This window comes from Protopterus annectens, chromosome 5.part1, assembly GCF_019279795.1.
Source record: "Protopterus annectens isolate FY-2018-M chromosome 5.part1, PAN1.0, whole genome shotgun sequence".
Classification (NCBI taxonomy): domain Eukaryota; kingdom Metazoa; phylum Chordata; order Ceratodontiformes; family Protopteridae; genus Protopterus; species Protopterus annectens.
Window position 1 is genome coordinate 382,069,158 of NC_056736.1, and position 12,996 is coordinate 382,082,153.

Below are 12,996 nucleotides of genomic sequence, written 5' to 3' on the forward strand. Positions count from 1 at the left end.
TGTTGTTTTTGGTCTGCTGGTCCCTGCATTGTAAATCCATGTATTGCATACAACCCACATTTGTGGGTTTATAACCTTCATTTTTATGTTTTATACAGCGCAACCCGTTTGCGGGGCTGCGCGTTTAAACACCGGCGTGAAAAAAATATTTATTTCTCATATTTGTATCGGGGTACCTTGCCAATGGCCACATATTTGGCCATTGGCATGCTGCCTGACACATATGCACCCTTTATTTGGAGCTGACATGGCTCCATTGTGATTTTTGCAGAAACGTACTCAGTTGTCAACTGAGTACATTTCTGCAGCTAAAATGGCTCTTACACGGGCTATTTTCTGTTTCGTGGATCGCTACTCTACCTCATTTGCATGCCTTTCAGCTGCAAGTGAGGTATTTAGCATATCCACACCCAGTCCGTGTAAGAGACGTTTTAGCTGGTCTCTTACACAGAGTTTCGGGCTGTTCCTGGATCGCGAGGCTTGCATGGAGTCTTACACGTCTCTTACACTCCGTGCAAGCCTTCATGAATCCTGCCCATTGCCTCACACAACACAATTCTTAAAATCATAGTAGTCCTGCTTCTGAACCCATAAGGCAACACACCACACAGCCAAACATTTTAGTTATTGGGGATTCCATTGTAAGACATATTGATATCCTCCTTTACCAGGCTAAACAAGGAGAAGATCAAAGTGAGTGTCTGTCTGGAGCCAGGCTCCACCAGATCACTTATGCACTTAGGTCTTTAAACCACAAGTATCAGTATGACACTGTCATAGTCCATGTGGGCACAAGACATACCTTGCTGGACTACATGAAGAGAGAGATGATGGAGCTCTCTGAATATCTGCCCCAGATGGGTATGAATCTAGCATTGAGTAGCATCCTGCTTTCACCTATGATGATGCTACAGTACCAGCAAAAAATGATTGACTTCAACAATTGGCTTAGTTTCTGGTGTCACAACAAGGGGATCCAATGTCTGTCAGCTTGGGGAGACATGACTGGCAAACCACAATATTTTGCCACAGATGGTTTGCACTTGTCACCACTTGGCTTCCAGATACTGGCAAAAACTTTGTCTATCCCCATAGTGGCATTTTTAGGCCATGTGAAGTTGCCTAACTTCACATGGCCTAAAAATGCCACTATGGGGATAGACAAAGTTTTCAACATAACAAAAATCGTTAATGACAACCTAAAGGTACTGCTGCTAAATGCTAGCAGTTTAGATAAAGAACAGCACTCCCTGGTGGGACTCCTCACCCAGGAGAAGGCAGACATATATGCAGTCACAGAAACATGGTTCGGAACCATAGAAAGCACCCTGGCTATCAATGGGTGCAATGCTTTTCATACATTTTGATCCCCCTGAGCTCAGGATAAAACAAAGGGAGGAGGTATCTCAGTGTTCATAAAGGAGAAGTACACTGCTAGACTGGTCCAACAAAATGACACACTTGAGCTGCTCCATGCCCAGCTAACAATAAGTGTGATCCCCTATCATATCCTTGTTAGCTACAGAATCCCTAAAATGAGTCTGGAAAACCACATTCCTAAATCTACTGGAATCTTTTAACAGTCAGTATAAACCTTATTTATGGGTGACTTCAACTACCCCTCCAAAAACTGGGTGAGTTGTACAACCCATAATTTACTGGCTCAGAAGATTTTGGACTTCATCAATGCAAATACCCTGGAGTAACTAGTTGGCTCCCCAACTAGAAGTACAAATATCTTACACTTAGTACTCACGAACATGAGGGGATGCTACTTCATCCCATGAATTAACTCCTCCCTGGTAACATCTGACCACAAAATGATCTTGTTTAGTATTAAAACTAACTTAGAACCCCCATCAAACTCCAAACCTGTTAAGAACTTTGCTAAGGCCAATTACCTCAAACTAAGTGACAACTTATTAAACTTTGAAGCCCCTCTGAACCCTGATTCCACTGAGGCCTATGCTGAGCTGTACACAAAAACACTGTACAACTACATTCATAGCTGCATAGGGAAGGCAGTACCCGTCAAAGTAAAACCTATTATTACTGTCAAAAACAAACCACCCTGGTGGACCCCTTAGCATAAACAAGAAGAAAGAATAGATAAAACAGTGCAAAACGACACTCTGCATAAACAAACCAATGAGAGAGCTGATCAAATCTGCCAAAACAAACTGAGACAAATATTGCCTCCCAACTACAGACCCATAAGCTTGACCAGTCTTATTTGCAAGGGCATGGAAAGAATTATCATGGACCTAATCAATGATGACATAGAAACTCTGCAAACACTGGAGAAGACCTAATTTGGTTTTGTTAAAGGGAGGTCTTGGCTGATCAATCTGGTGGACTTCTTTGAGAAAGTCACCAGGTCCATGGATGAGGATAAAACAGAATGCAACCCTTATCTAGACCTGGCCAAAGCTTTTGACGCAATCTCCCACTTGGGGATCATAAGTAAACTTACTGAGTTAGGCATAAACCCCTACATCATCAGATGGATAGCAAGCTGGATTACTGACAGGACACATGTTGTTCGACTAGGTGAATCCACCTCTGATAAGGATCCTCTTACTAGTGGTGCCCCATAGGAGCCAGTGTTGGGGCCCCTCCTGTTTGGCTTTTGCTTCACAGAAGTATATACCAATATTGGGGGCCTCTGGCTCACCAATTTCAAAGAAGACTTTATGCTGGGAGCAATCACTGAATCCGCTAACAATGTTGACATCCTACAAACAGGTCTAAAAATGGCAAACAACTGGTGCCAAAACCATGATCCTTGATTTTAAATGCTAAAAAAAAAATACATACATACATATATATGTATATAAAATCATACCCTTTGGTAAATCAGATATTTCTGCAAAGCACACCACTAAATATAGACCCAGTGGTGAGGTACCTAGGAAAACCAATAGACAGTAACCTAAACTTTGACCACCAGATAGCTATGGTAGTGAGGAATTCCTTACGTGTGGCTCAGCTTATAACTAAAGGCATGACATCAAGATCAAAGGAAGTCATAATGCCATTGTACTCAGCCCTCCTCAGGCTCATAATCAAGTACATTGCTCCCTTCTGCATATACCTAACCAAGCACTGACACAAAGTGGAGCAGCCCCAGAAGTTTCTCACTTAAAAAAATAAAAAGCATAAGACACATGTTTTATGCTGACTGACTAAACGACCTATCCCTTTACATCATCTCATATCGTTTATTAAGAGGTGACTTATGCCTGACCTGCAAGACATTCTTTGATGCAGCCCTTATGAAAATGTTACATATTTGCAAGAAAGATTATACAAAGGTTGCACCTTCCATGGACCTAAACCATATTTGTGACTCTAACAGAACTTACTGGACAGACAGATTCAAAGGCTACCTTGTCTATGGAATAGACTTATCTTCATAAAACTAAGCCTGTCCCTCACTGTCTTGAAAAGAAATTTGAATAAATGGATGGGGAACTGTAAATTCATTCCTCGGGTACTGCCCATGTGCCTTATGGACAGAAGTATTGTGTAAAATAATTCAGTGCTCCAAAATCCAAAGACCCCATTCCCATATCTGTCAAATTAATATAATACTGTCACATTTTATTTTATTTTTTTGTTATTTTAACATTTGTTTACCATGAAAGTCAGACTTGGAATGAGCCAACTTTCAGTGGAGGTCTGGGAGAAACACTGCAGTCACATCCTGGGTATTATTTGCTTGGCTTATAAAGGCTTTTGTGCAATTAGCTTAGTAATCTCCTATGACCCTATATATCTAAACACACACACACACACACACACACACACACACACACACACACACACACACACACACACACACACACTTGCCAGATATATGGCATGAATGCCACTGCATACAGTTTTTTACAATTATACTTTGCAGATGCTAGAATTTGACTTTTTTAAAAAGAAAATAAGTAAATTTATAGTGATTTATAGTTACACACATATATACATGTTCTGTGTTTGTGTGTGTATATGTGTATGTGCATATATCACACACACACAAATGACCAGATTCCAAAAGATTTGCTCTCAGTGTCAGTGACCACTTTTGGAATGTTGCCCCTGGTGTAAACCTGTTTATAGATAGGTCTTAGACCAAAATGAGTCACTTACAATAAGAACAAGCCTTACATCATCAAGGCAGAGCTACATTGAAACCAACTGTTTTGAAATCTGGCCCACAGTTTTATTTTTTTCCTTTGTGAATGTTTGGGTCTGTAAATATTTGTTAGTTATTCATCTACTTATCTACTTAATTACTTTTTTTTCTAGTTCACACTTTCCTTGATGGGGGTGGAAACCTCCTGGAAACTAGTATATAGTTCCCAAAACTGTGGCTACACCCCTATATGAAAATTCATGTCTGTTCAACAAGCTGTTACATCATGCTGTGACAGGCTTCTCCTTTGGCAGGGACATGGATAACCTTATGGGTCCTATGGTTCTTCCTCCTCATGTACTCAAAAAGAAAAAATAAATAAAGAGCCCTTGCCTGTACTGTGGACCCAGTCTGCTCCTTAGCCATTGGTGGGTGACTCTGCAGTGGCTATAGCTTGTTAGTCAGACCACTGACTGGTTTCACCAGGATCTTTTGGTATAGTTCTTTCTGCCACCATGCACCAGGGGTAAGAAATTCCTTATGTGGTTGTTCCAGTGTCCATACTGGGTATGGGAGAATCATCAACTTTGGGCATGGAAGTTTCTCTGGAGGTGTTTCCCAGGGTCAGGGTCAGCCTTGGGTCAAGTGGTGCTCTAGCAAAAGGGCTCCACAGCACCCCCCACACCACCTGCTGCACCCATCCTGGTCTATTTACACCATCCAGTTTACTGAAAAACTGCTCCTGCTAGAGCGGCACCCTAGGCCGTCTAGTTGGCCTATGCCTAAGGCCGGCTATGCCTAGGGTGGCCAGGGTAAGAGATCTGTTTTCTGGTTTGACGTGTAATCCATTCAGTTGGTCTCCTCCTAGGGATGTCCCTAGGAAAAAGAAACAAAAGGTTAAACAGTGGCTATGTTAATAAAAATGAATAGCCTGCAGCCTTTGAAATTGTGAGGATTTTGATAATGAGAAGGACAGGACTTCTTCCATGTTTTCCTCACAAGCACATGCCTCTGGTTCTGAGGAGATTGTTTCCTAAGTTGTCGCTACAGTTGTTCTACAAAGAGGTAATTCATATACAAGACTGACTAGTAAGCAGGTGACACTTTTTTTCTCTTTACTTTGTACTGGAAAAGTTAATTCTGTCTACATTTGAACCAGCTCTTTTGACTGTTTTTGTTTCATTACTTGTAGACTGTTTTGCTTATTGCTGTGACATCTACAACAGAGTATCCTGGTTGAAAGCGCAGTACTTTCTGTTCCTTTTCCTGACACATTCTGATTATTTCCCCTCCATCAGCAGTATTGCTTCCTGTACTATTCACCTATGGACATCTCGCCTAATTGTTGTGCCCTTTTCCCATATAACAGTGGGACCCATCACTGCAAAAACCTGAAAGAGACATGTATGTAAAAAGCACCTCACTGAGCAGTTACATTTGCAAATGAACAGCACTGCTGCAGACAATACAATAAAACACACCTACTGCATCTTGTTTCCATAATCATTAAATCAAAACAACCAAGAAACTATGTTGCAGAAAATGTTTAAAAAAGTCCACTGCTGTACCTGCCTGCAGAGTGAAAGTAAAAAAGTAGCTCTGGCATTTCTGTGAACTGGTGGAAAGCTGATACATTTTCTGTGAGCAGAGTTGGAATCTATTCCATACTGAAAAGTACACTTTTTGCAACTTAATTTGCACTGTGCTGTATTTATACATTTGCTTATTATTTATAGTGGTACTGTATTGTTTCTGTTTCTTGTTGTCTCCACTGTGTTGCTCATCCACCCTCCCTGTTCTTGTTTTGGTGGTAATCTTGGTGGCTTGGAAACTGCCCACCCCTCTTGTAAATTTCTATTTGGATACTCCTTCTGGGCCCATCTCATTTGCTCACTCAACTGAGTGCAGGGAGCTCATATTCTGATTTCAGGCACTCCTACTGTGTACAAAGAGAGCATTTGGGAAGGACAACCCCTGTAGCCTCTTAATCCTAATCTGTTCCCTCCCTCAAAAAAAAAAAAAAAAAAAAAAAAAAAAAAAAAAATATATATATATATATATATATATATATATATATTTGGATACACTAGACAATCTCGATGTACTGAAATGTTGAAATTCAGTACGTCGAGCCCGAATAGTGGAAAGTGCAGTTAACCAAAACTACACTATGCCGAATCCGCAAATGTCGATTCTGATGCTATCGTGGTGTTGCATTCGTGACATTTGGTGCGGTTTGTGGATTTATCTGGGATTTCAGGTAAGTGTTGTGTGTTTGAGGATAATGGATAGGAATTTTAGTGTGTGTGAGTGTGTGCGGTGGTGTTTTTGTGTGTTTGTGTGTTTAGTGCGACCTTGGAGTTAGAATATATAAGAAGGGGGGGTGGGGGTGCAGCCCTTCACGTGTGAGGTGCAGGGGGGCTTGCCGCGCCTGCTTATAGGTAGGTTAAGTGTGTTTGTGTGTGTTGTTATGTTTGTTTAGTTAGGTAGGTGTATGTGTGTGTGTGATTATGTCCTAGTTTGTGTGTGTGTGAATGGTCACGATTGTGGGTTTTCGTGTATGTGGTTTTTCGACCATTCATTCTCAAAATACTCAAATTTGACATTTCAGTATTTCGAGATTGTATAGTGAATCTATATATATATATATATATATATATATATATATATATATATATATATATATATATATATATATATATATATCTACTTTATTCAGCTGTTTTTACTGTAACTGTCTTTGTTGCTGTTCTGCATGCTATCTGTTCAGTGGCTCTTTCTCTGCACTTATTACTGTTTGTTAGTAGCCTTCTAATTTAATGCCCTCTGCACTTGTTTTTTAGTCATTTGTTAATTTAATTGCATTTAATTAAACTGTATTTGCCATAATATTGCTACACATTTGTGCTAGCCTGAACTGCATTTGAATTGTATATACTGCTGTTTTAGCTGCTTTTCTGTAAAAAAAAAAAAAAAAAAATTCTAAGCTTGTTTCCTGCCTTTCCTGTAACTAGTCTAGTCCACCAGGACAGTTTGTAAGCTCCTGAGCCCCCCAAGCCTTTCTGTGTTGGAGGGAAGCCTTTTAGCTTATCAGTGGGAGTGGCAAATGCTAGGTAGCCTATCTATCACAGGAGGAGAGGTTTCTGGCCCAGAAATTATAGTTTTTTGGCCATTTGGGAAGCTTTTCCATCTCTTTCAACCTTCTGATTTAAAAGCTTGTGTTTGTGCTTGTTTCCTGCCTTTCCTGTAACTAGTCTAGTCCAGGTACAGATTTGCTGTATCCAGGACTCTTTGTAAGCTTCTGAGCTCCCCAATCCTTTCTGTGTTGGAGGGAAGCCTTCCAGCTTATCAGTGGGAGTGCTAAGCATTAGGTAGCCTATCTACCACAAGAGGAGTGGTCCCTGGCCCAGAAATAGAGGCTATTGGCCATTTTGGGCAGTTTTCTTCCATCTCTTTCAACTTTCTGGTTTGAAAGCCGCACTTGCGCTTGTTTCCTGCCTTTCCTGTAACTAGCCTAGTCCAGATACAGAGTTGCTGTATCCAGGATTGTTGGTAAGCTTCTGAGCCCCCCCAAGCCTTTCTGTGTTGGAGGGAAGCCTTCTAGCTTATCAGTGGGAGTGGTAAGCACTAGGTAGCCTATCTATCACAAGAACTTGTACCTTATTGGCCATTTGAGCACTTTCTTTCCCATCTCTTTCAACTTTCTGGTTTAAAAGCCTCATTTACACTTGTTTCCTGCTTTTCCTGTAACTAGTCTAGTCCAGATACAGACTTGCTGTATCTGGGACTGTTGGTAAGCGTCTGAGCCCCCTAAGCCTTTCTGTGTTGGAGGGAAGCCTTCTAGCTTATCAATGGGAGTGGTAAGCACTAGGTAGACTATCTTCCATGGGAAGAGTGGGTTTTGGCCCATAAATTGTAGTTTATTGGCCATTTAGGCAGTTTTCCATCTCTTTCAAATTGCTGGCTTAAAAGCCTGTGTTTGTGATTGTTCCCAGACTTTCCTGTAACTAGTCTAGTCCAGGTACAGATTTGCTGTATCCAGGACTCTTTGTATGCTTCTGAGCCCCCCAAGCCTTTATGTGTTGGAGGGAAGCCTTCTAGCTTATCAGTGGGAGTGGTAAGCACTAGGTAGCCTATCTACCACAAGAGGAGTGGCTCCTGGCCCAGAACTTGTCTCTTATTGGCCATTTGAGCAGCTTTTTTCCCATCTCTTTCAACTTTTAAAGCCTGTGTTTGCGCTTGATCCCCACCTTTCCCATAACTAGTCTAGTCCAGGTAAAGATTTGCTGTATCCAGGACTGTTTGTAAGCTTCTGAGCCCCCCAAGCCTTTGTGTTGGAGTGGAGCCTTCTAGCTTATCAGTGGGAGTGGTAAGTACTAAGTAGCCTGTCTACCACAAGAGAAGTGGTTCTTGGCCCAGGAATTGTAGTTTATTGATCATTTGGGAAGCTGTCCATTTCTTTCAACTTTCTGGTTTAAAAGACGACTAGAAAGCCTTAAACTGATACAAGCCTTCTAGCTTAAAATATAGTCTTTGGAGTGATTAAGTATCAGTTTTCTGTATTTTCTTGCTGTATTTAACTGTTTTCTGCTTAAACGCTGATTTTCCAGCATTTATTGAGATTTAAAAGCTTGTTTTTTCACACATTTTACTTATTTGACTGCCTGCACTTTTAAAAAGTCATTTTCTTGTTTAAATAATTTAACTGTTGTAGGCTACACACTAAAGTACAATAGCCTTTTCTGATCACTTGCAGTCGTTTAAAGCTGTTTTAAGTGTAATTTTTATTGTTTTTGCCTTATCTTTTCAAAAAAAAAAAAAAAAAAAAAAAAAAGCATTCCTTGTTTCTCACCCTTCTAAGCTAGTATAGTCCAGTTTTCAGGCTAGTGCTGAATTCAGGGCTGTGTTACAAGTTTCTGAATTGCCCATACCTTACTTGGATAGAGGGAAGTTTCTCTGTTCACCTGTGAGAGAGGGGAACTTTGAGCAGCCATCTGTCCCTGGAGGAGTGGTTCCAGCCCAGAAGTCAGTAGTTTAAAAAACGCGTTTGTACAGTTTTGCGCGCTGGGCAGCACCGGTTAGCTACGGTTAAATTATTCCTGGCTCCACTAAGTCTCCTCTTCAGTTTTTCCCTTGAAACTAGTCTCAAAACCTAAGCACTCAAAAAGCATCCTACAGTCCAGCACTTGCTCAGACCTAATAGCAAGCACTAATATACCCCGAGACTTGATTGCCCATCAGGGCAAGGCTCTTTATCCACCCGTCACCAACCAAGCAACTAAGCAGCTCACCCTACTATTCAGGCATGACCAAAGGGCAACTTCAGGTGTACTCTCCAGTCCTGCTGGTGAACCTGGGTATCCTGAGGCAATGTTACAACTGTCTCATGTACACAGACAACCCTCTCCTCCTACCACAAAACACTAACATATACGAGAGATGCAATTATACAGCCAAACTGGAGGCTAAGGTCTCTCCACCCAAGACTGGAACAGGCAGTCATGAGGAGAACGTTAGCCTCACATAGACCTACTAAACCAGCACTGGCAAAAAATGCACATAAATACACTAAATCATACTCAGAAGCTCTAAATAAAAACCTGCAAAAGCATCTGAGAGCTCCAAAGCAGACACCCAAAAAACCTGCACCTCCCGTCATAAACCAAGCAACACATAAAACACAAAATCAATGTGCCGCACAATCACAGCCCTTAAGGCGAAATAACATACCTAACACACTAGTAATAGGTGACTCTATAGTGAGACACACTGACGTCCCACTCACTAGGCTGGTCAAGGAGAAGGTTACTGTTAGCTGCCTGTCGGGAGCCAGAATCCGCCATATAACACAAGCACTCAGGTCACTCCAGAACAAGTACAAATATGACTCTGTCATTGTTCATGTTGGTGTGAATGACCTGAGACATACCTCCCTGGACTACATGAAAAGCGACATGGCAGAGCTCTCTGATCATATAGCTCAGGCGGGTATGACCCTGACCCTGAGTAGCATCCTGCCCTCATCAAGAATGATACCTTAGTATAAAGAAAAAATTATCAATTTCAACAATTGGCTAAGCTTCTGATGTCATTCAAAGGGGATCCAGTGTCTGTCAGCCTGGGATGACATGCTCGACAAGCCGCATTGCTTCGCATGAGACGGCTTGCACCTGTCACCCCTAGGCTTTCGAATACTAGCCAACGCTCTTGCTCTCCCTTCTTCTTCTTTCAGCTGCTCCCGTTAGGGGTCACCACAGCAGATCAACTGTTTCCATTTCTTCCTGTCCTCTGCATCTTGCTCTGTCACACCAACCACCTGCATGTCCTCTCTCACCACATCCATAAACCTTATCTTAGGCCTCTCTCTTTTCCTGTTACCTGGCAGCTTCATCCTTAGCATCTTTTTCCCAATATACTCTGCATTCCACCTCAGCACATGTCTAAACCAACATAATCTTGCCTCTCTGGCTTTGTCTCCAAATCTTCCAACCTGGGCTGAGCCTCTAATATACTTATTCCTAATCCTGTCCATCTTCATCACACCCAGTGCAAATCCTAACATCTTCAGCTCTGCCATGTCAAGCTCTGACTCCTGCCTTTTTGTCAATGCCACTGTCTCCAACCCATATAACATAGCTGGTCTCACTACCCTCTTGTAGACCTTCCCTTTCACTCTTACTGGTACTCGTCTGTCACAAATCACTCCTGAAACTCTTCTCCACCCACTCCATCCTGCCTGTACTCTCTTCTTCACCTCTCTTCCACATTCACCATTACTCTGAACTGTTGATCCCAAGTACTTAAACTCATCCACCTTTGCCACCTCTACTCCCTGCATCCTCACCATTCACACACATATATTCTGTCTTAGTCCTGCTGACCTTCAATCCTCTTCTCTCTAGAGCATATCTCCACCTCTCCAGGGTCTCCTCCACCTGTTCCCTACTCTCACTACAGATCATAATGTCATCTGCAAACATCATAGTCAACAGGGACTCCTGTTTGATCTCGTCTGACAACCTGTCCATCACCACTGCAAATAACAAAGGGCTCAGAGCTGATCCTTGATGTAATCCCACCTCCACCTTAAACGCATCCATCACTCCCACCGCAGACCTCACTGCTGTCACACTACCCTTGTACATATCCTGTGACACCCTTACATACTTCTCTGACACTCCCGACTTCCTCATACAATACCACAACTCCTCTCTAGGCACCCTGTCATATGCTTTCTCTAAATCCACAAAGACACAGTGCAACTCCTTCTGACCTTCTCTTTACTTCTCCATCAACACGCTCAGAGCAAACATCACATCTGTAGTGCTCTTTCCTGGCATGAAACCATACTGCTGGTCACTAATCATCACCTCCCTTCTTAACCTTAACCTACTCTTTCCGATAACTTCATGCAGTGACTGATCAGTTTAATCCCTCTTAGTTACTACAGCTCTGCACATCACCCTTATTCTTAAAAATTGGTACCAAAACACTTTTTCTCCATTCCTCAGGCATCCTATCACTTTCCAAGATTTCATTAAACAATCTAGTTAAAAACTTCACTGCCATTTCACCTAAACACCTCCATGCTTCCACAGGTATGTCATCTGGACCAGCAGCCTTTCCGTTCTTCATCCTCTTCATAGCTATCCTTACTTCTTCCTTGCTAATCCACTGCACTTCATGATTCACTATCCGGACATCATCAAACCTTCTCTCCCTCTCATTCTCTTCATTCATCAACCCCTCAAAGTACTCTTTCCATCTGCTCAGCACACTCTCCTCGCTTGTGAGTATGTTTCCCTCATTATCCTTTATCACCCTTACCTGCTGCATATCTTTACTAGCTCGGTCCCTCTGTCTAGCTAATCGGTACAGGTCCTTTTCTCCCTCCTTAGTGTCCAACCTTTTATACTTCACCACCTCTCTCTTTGCCATGCATCTCATCTCCTTATACTCTTGTCTACTTTCTTCATCTCTTTGACAATCCCACTTCTTCTTCACCAACCTCTTTCTCTGTATACTCTCCTGTACTTCTTCATTCCACCACCAGGTCTCCTTGTCCTCCTTCCTCTTTTCAGATGTCACACCAAGCATCTTTCTAGCCCTCTCTCTTACTAGCTCTGCTGTAGTTACCCAGCAATTTGGTAACTCTTCACTGCCACCAGTGCCTGTCTTAACTCTTCCCTGAACATCACCTCACAATTACTCTTTTTCAATTTCCACCATTTGATCCTTGGTGCTGCCCTTACACTCATCCTCCTCTTCTTGATCACCAATGTCATCCTACAAACCATCATCCTATGCTGTCTAACTACACTTTCCCCTGCCACCACTTTACAGTCTCCAATCTCCTTCAGACTGGCCCTTCTACTTAAGATATAATCCACCTGTGTGCATCTTCCTCCACTCTTGTATGTCACCTTATGCTCCTCCCTCTTGTTAAAATATGCATTCATCACAGACATGTCCATCCTTTTTGCAGAATCCACTACCATCTGACCTTCTGCATTCCTTTGCTTAATACCATACCTACCCATCACTTCCTCATCCCCTCTGTTCCCTTCACCAACATGCCCATTGAAATCTGATCCAATCACCAGTCTCTCACCCTTGGGTACAGTCATCGCCACTTCATCCAACTCACTCCAAAATATTTCTTTCTCATCCATCGCAAACCCAACTTGTGTAGCATATGCACTAACAACATTCATCATTACACCATCAATTTCCAGCTTCATAAACATCACTCTATCCGACACTTGTTTCACCTCCAAAACACTCTTAGCATACTGTTCCTTCAGGATAATGCCTACTCCATTTCTCCTCTGATCCACACCATGATAAAACAATTTGAAACCACCTCC